This window comes from Eubalaena glacialis, chromosome 5, assembly GCF_028564815.1.
Source record: "Eubalaena glacialis isolate mEubGla1 chromosome 5, mEubGla1.1.hap2.+ XY, whole genome shotgun sequence".
NCBI classification, from domain to species: Eukaryota; Metazoa; Chordata; class Mammalia; order Artiodactyla; family Balaenidae; genus Eubalaena; species Eubalaena glacialis.
The window spans coordinates 39875400-39882008 of NC_083720.1; the positions used below are offsets into that span (position 1 = coordinate 39875400).

At 36.4% G+C, this 6609-nt stretch overlaps 1 non-coding gene across 1 annotated transcript; it reads left to right on the plus strand.

Moving 5' to 3' along the window:
* Positions 1 to 203: 203 nt before the first annotated feature.
* Positions 204 to 297, plus strand: LOC133092828 (small nucleolar RNA U83B). The gene has a single exon (XR_009701182.1). It is a non-coding gene; the product is annotated as a small nucleolar RNA U83B (small nucleolar RNA).
* Positions 298 to 6609: the final 6312 nt, after the last annotated feature.

A 6609-nucleotide genomic window follows, 5' to 3' on the forward strand; every position in this document is an offset into this window, starting at 1 on the left:
CCTTTGCGTGTGTCCTAGAACCAACTGTTGAAAAGACTTCTTTCTCCATTAAATTTTTCTGCACCTTTGTTGAGAATCAATTGAGTATAAATGTAAAGATTTAATTCTGGATTCTCATTCATTCCATTGAACTATATATTTATTCTAAGCCTACACTTCATTAGAAATGGTTAATTCTCCAACTTTATTTTTAAGTTTGTTTCCCCTTTCAGTAATGAGGCTCATGAATGATTGCGGGGCCTAGTGTCAGAGTCAGACTGTGGAAGTATTCCTTGCTGTCTTCCTTCTGAGAACAGCTCTGGTCGGGTGGCTGGGACCACCAGAATCTGGGGGTGGGGGGTGGGGGGGGTGGGAGTGGCTCATGTGTTGTCAGACCTGTCTCCAGCTCCATGCTGGATCTGTGCTGACCCAATGGCCTTGCACCTTCCCAGGGTGGCTTTGTCCACTACAGTGAAGTGACCCATTAGTTTATTATGCGCAAAGGCTGCATGGTGGGAACCAGGAAGCGAGTGCTCACCCTGCGCTAGTACTTGCTGGCGCAGACCAAATGGCTGGCCCTGGAGAAGACTGACCACAAGTTTATAGGCACCACTGCCAAATTTGGCCATGGCTGCTTCCAGACTGTGGAGGAGAAGAAAACGTTCATGGGACCACTTAAGAAGGACCGAATGGCAAAGGAAGAAGGGGCCTAATGTCAGAACAGATTTGTACAGCTGGTAGAATCTCAATAAAGTTATTTTCCAGTAAGGGGTGGGTGGGGAAGTTTGCTTTCTCTATTCTTATCATCCTGCAATTTCATATGAATTTCAGGATGAACGTGTCAATTTCTGCAGGAAAAAAAAACGAAAAAGGCAGCAGGGATTTTGATAGGAATTGCATTGAATATGTAGACCAATTTGGGAGTGTTGCCTTATTAATGATATTGTCTTCCATTCCATGACAATGGATGTTCTTCCATTAATTTAAATATTCTTTAATTGCTTTCAATAATTTTTTGTAGTTGTCCGTACCCAAGTCTTGCATCTAATGTTAAATCTGTACCTAAGTGTTTTATTCTTTTTTATGCTATTGTGAATTGAGTTGTTTTCTTAATTTTATTTTTGCAATAATTGTTGTTGATGTGTAGAAATATAATTAATGTATGTATACTGACCTTGTATCCTGCAGCTTTCTAATCTCATTTACTAATTTTGCTAACACATATATATGGAATCTAAAAATAATAAAAAAAAAATGGTACTGATGAACCTAGTGGCAGGGCAGGAATAAAGACGTAGACGTAGAGAATGGACTTGAGGACGTGGCAGGGGAGGGGGAAGCTGGGGCAAAGTGAGAGTAGCATCGACATATATACACTACCGAGTGTAAAATAGCTAGCTAGTGGGAAGCAGCTGCATAGCACAGGGAGATCAGCTCTGTGTTTTGTGACCACCTAGAAGGGTGGGATAGGGAGGGTGGGAGGAAGGCTCGAGAGGGAGGAGATACGGGGATATATGTATGCATATGGCTGATTCACTTTGTTGTACAACAGAAATTAACACAGTGTTGTGAAGCAATTATACTCCAATAAAGATCTATTAAAAGAAAAAAAAAAGAAATTTTGTAGGATTTCGCATATGCAAGATTATGTCATCTGTAAACAGTGATAGTTTTACTTTTTCCTTTCCAATTTGGGTGTCATACTTTTCATATTTTTGACTAATTACCCTGGTTATAACCTCTATTATGATGTGGGATAGAAGTGATGAAAGCAGACACATTTATTTTTGTCCTGTTTCTGATCTTAAGGGGAAAATATGCAGTCTCTCATCATTAAATACGATATTAGCCGTGGGTTTTTCTTAGATAGCATTTAGCAAGTTGAGTAAATTTCCTTCTATTTCTAGTTTGTTGAATATTTTTATCATGAAAGGATATCTAACTGCTCACCATCCATAATTAATAAATAATAACATTTTTTCATAGTCGCTTTATTTTTTTCTTCCAGCTTTATTGAGTTATAATTGATGTACAGCACGTGTATAAATTTAAAGTGTACCGCATAATGATTTGACTTACATACATCACGAAATGATGACCAAAATAAGTTTAGTGAACATCTGTCATCTCATAGAGAGACAAAATTAAAGAAATAGAAAAATGAGATATTTTTTCCATGTGATGAGTACTCTTAGGATTTAGTCTCTTTCACATATAACATACAGCAGTGTTAATTATATTTATCATGTCATACATTACATAAATAAATACCTAGTACTTATTTATCTTATAACTGGAATTTTGACTGCCTTCATCCAAATCCCCCTCTCCTTCCCCCTCCCCCTGCCTCTGGTAATCACAAATCTGATCTCCTTTTCTATGAGTATTTTGTTTGTTTGTTTTTGAAGTAGAATTGACATACAACACTATATTAGTTCCTGTTACATGACATAGTGACTCAATATTTCTATACACTTCAAAATAATCACTGCAATAAGTCTAGTTACCATACAAAAATATTATATAATTATTGATTATATTCACCACATTGTACATTTCATACCCATGACACAATAGTCACTTTATATTTAAAAATGTTTAATATAAATAATACTGATAATTACTTTAACAAATACCATTTACATCCCTTAATTCTTTTTCCCAGTTTCATTCCTCTCACCGTCACCTTGACCAGCAGCAGCAGGTTATGAGTTTATTGCACGTTCTCCCCGTCCTTGTCTTTATATTGTCACAACACTGTATGTGCATGTACATAATATATAGTGTTGTTTGCCTATGTTTTCATGTTTATAATGTGGCATATCAATGCATACATTTTTTCCCATTATTATATATATATGTATGTTTTTATATCTTCTAGGCTGATACAAAGAATGATTCTTTTATTTAAGTTTTATATAGTTTTCTCTCACATGAATATTCTTTATTTTATTCATTCATATCCTCACTGATGGATATTTAGATTTTATTCTTAACTTATTGCTTTTATAAGCAAAGCGGCAGTGAACTTTTGGCACATGTCATTTTATGCCTATGAGTTTTTTCTAGAGTATATACATAAACGTGGAAAAGTGGAAATTGTGAAGTTTGTATATTTTTAAATTTACTAAATATTACCAGATTATTCTCAAAAGGGTTTGTACCCATTTCCCCTTTGAATGAGAATGTCCTTTCCATACACCTTTACCTGCACCTGGAAATGCAGGACTGACATTTTAAAAGATGTGCCTTTGAGGTGCTCACAATCTAGAGCAGCTCTGTCTGTTAGAAATGTCTGTGATGATGGAGCTGTTCTTAATCTACACTGTCTAAAATCGTAGGCACTAGTCACACATGCTATTGAGCAGTGGAAATCTGGTGACTACACATGAGGAACAGGCTTTTTACTTTAAATTTAATTTGAAATGTATATAGCCCTATGAAGTTAGGAGGAACTAGATTGGACAGCAGAGCTCTAGATGGAGATAAAAAGATCTCCCAACACCAGTAATACCTGACAAGTGTCGACTGGAATAGATACATTAAATGTTGCAAATGTTTAGAGGAGGGAGAGACAGCTTTAGGGAAGTTGGAGGTGATTTGGGAAGGAAAGGTTTGAATTAGGAGTAAGGCTTGTGTTGGGAGAGAAGTCTGGGCAAACCAGTCTGCAGTGGGGAGATGAGTTATTACTAAAAATGACAGTTATGGCAACTATATACAATATGGGTAATAGTTTGTGATACAACATTAGGTGAAAAAATAAAAGTAAGAAATACTGTGATACTCTACAACTTCTAAAATGTTTAATGCAGACTGGAATTGAAAAGTTATTGTGTTAGAATGGAAAATTTAAAAATCATTGTTTATTTTTTTCAAACTGTCTTTGGTTCTTTATGATATTTTTTTCTTTTTTAAAGATTAGTAGATTTTGTGGAATTATAGGAATAATTTAATGAACAATTAAGGACCAGATTTATCCATAGTAATAAGGTAATATTCTTGAGTTGGAAAAATCTAAACATAATCTTGACTTGAATAGCAGAACTTCTAAATAGAGAATCACACAAATAGAGAGATTGCTGAAAATTCCTGACTCTACATGTATCCTTCAGCAAAACCTCATTATGGCACATTATGGATTGATTATTCTGAACTACCTGCTGTGATCTTAGTCAATACAAAGCATGAATTATTTAGGAATCAGGTTTTGTTCTTTCTTATAGGAGCACAAGACAGCCACTCGTTCTCTTCCAAGTAAAAAGACACACCAAAAAAACTCTAAAGAAAAAAAACAAAAAATATGATAGAAAACATGCACATTAAGGTTTTAATTTAATTTTTCCCTTCTCTTTGGTCTTTGCATATTCAAAGGGAAGTGGAGGTTTGGTATGTATTTCCAGTCGGTTTGAGGAAAAATAGAATCTATTCCTTGATGGTTTTGGTGGAAATGGCCTTGGGCATCCAGCTGTTTTTTCAGTTAATCAAAAAAAGGAGAATGAATTTTTTAATAAAAGAAGTCTTGAACTTGCAGAAGAATTATAAATGTGGAAGAAAGAACTTTGAGAAAATACTATTGACCTGAGGCACTATTCCCCTTCAATACTGTAGTATTTATTTTCTCTTAATAAGAATATTCTTCTACATAACCATAATAACATCATCAAATTCGAGAAAGTAACCTTGATACAGTATTACCATCTAGCCTTCAGCTTTCATTGAAGTTTTCCAAATGTCCCAATAATGTTCCTTTATGGTGAAAGGGTATAATTCAGAATCACATGTTACCCCTGGAATAATTCATTTTTTCCTGAAAGTTCATGCTCTTGACGCTTTTGAAGACTGCAGGCCAGTGATTTTTACAATCTGCCTCAATTTGGCTTTGTCTAATATGCCTCATATTTAGTTTCACATCACACATTTTTAGCAGGAGTATCTCAGAATTGATGCTGTGTTCTTCTCACTGCATCTGTGACAGCCTGCATTCTACAAGATGGCTCCACAGAGATCTTCCACCTTACATGCTGTCCTTTTTTAATTTTTTTTCCCTCTGTGCTATATGGTAGGTCCTTGTTTATCTATTTTATATATAGTAGTTTTGTATCTGTTACTCCCAAACTCCTAATCTATCCGTCCTCCACACATTTCCCCTTTTGGTAACTATACGTTTGTTTTCTATCTCTGTGGGTCTATTGTTTTTGTAAATAAGTTCATTTGTATCACTTTTTTTTAGATTCTACATTTATGTGGTATCACCTTTGTCTTTCTCTGCCTGGCTGTTCTTACAGTGTGCTGTTGACTGTCTTCCTCCTGCCAGTCAGGTTATGTGTTCTCTTTCCTTGATATGAGTGGGCCTGTGACTATGAAGGGACTGATACAATGTATCTTCCAAAATCAAGTCACAAAAAGCAGTGTAGCTTCCTGCCGGCCCATTTGGAACTGCTCACTGTTGGAACTCCGTCTCCATGCCCTGGGGAATCAGAGAGACCATACCAAGTGGCCATGTGTCGGTATTCTGTCTGAAATCCACAGGTGACACACCAGCTGACAACAAGCGTTCACTTCCAATGTCTCAATAATGTCCTTTAGAGGTGAGTAAATCTTCAGCTGAGTCTGGCCTTCATCTCCTGAATCATCATCTCCAGCCTTCATTGTTCTTTGCTGAGGCTTCAGACAACATGGAACGGAGATAAGTCAGAGCTCCAAAGCTCTGTTCTGGACCCTCGTGCCTCTCCCCAACAGGGTCTAGATGCCAGTGCTCATCTGTTCCACCTCATAGCTTTAGGATTGAATTATTTGGAAAGGAAAGGGAAGCGGGGAAGAAGAGGACTAAGACTTGGGAGTTGATAAATCGTATTCATATTCTGGTGTTGCCATCTGTGAAGAGTCATCTTTGGCTTCCTGCTAAACCAGACTCGCAGTTTCCTCCTCTGTAAAGCGTGGGTGATGGTGAAGATTACTCCCACCTGAGGCTGTTGTGAATGCTGCACCCTAACATCTGCCCTTTCCTTGTCCTATGCCCCCCAGCATCCCACGTACACACTGACACAGATCAGCCTGCTCCTAGAAGGCAGGAGGTGTTTACGTATCTTTATATACCTAGTGCTTAGCTCATAGTAAGCATTCCATAAATTTCATATAATGAATGAGTCAATTATATTTAAAAATCTTTACAAATTGTAAAATGCCATATGAGCAACGGCTATGACTAATGAATAAAGATTTCTAACTCTCTGAAATATTCACCTATTTATTAAAATATGTTTCTATATATAAACTTATTTTTTAAACTTCACACGACTTCTAGCACAATTCCTGGTATATGATAGGTGCTCAATAAATATGAATAATCAGATAAATGGATGTGGGGTTGGATAAATGGAAAAATAAGTAAATAATAAGTTAGCTGTTTATAAAAAGAGGATATTCTGGGATGATTTAATTTTTTAGACCTTGTGCAGATGGAAACCCTTAGGAGTTGCCTGTGAATTAAATTAGGGAAGTACTTGGCCAGCCACACAGCCCAGAACTGATGAGAAATTTGCCAATTCTTCAGTTGAGTGGATTGTTTAGATGTCATAAATGGAGGGTTTAGACTCAGAACTGTTACATAGTATAAGAAACCAAATGTGA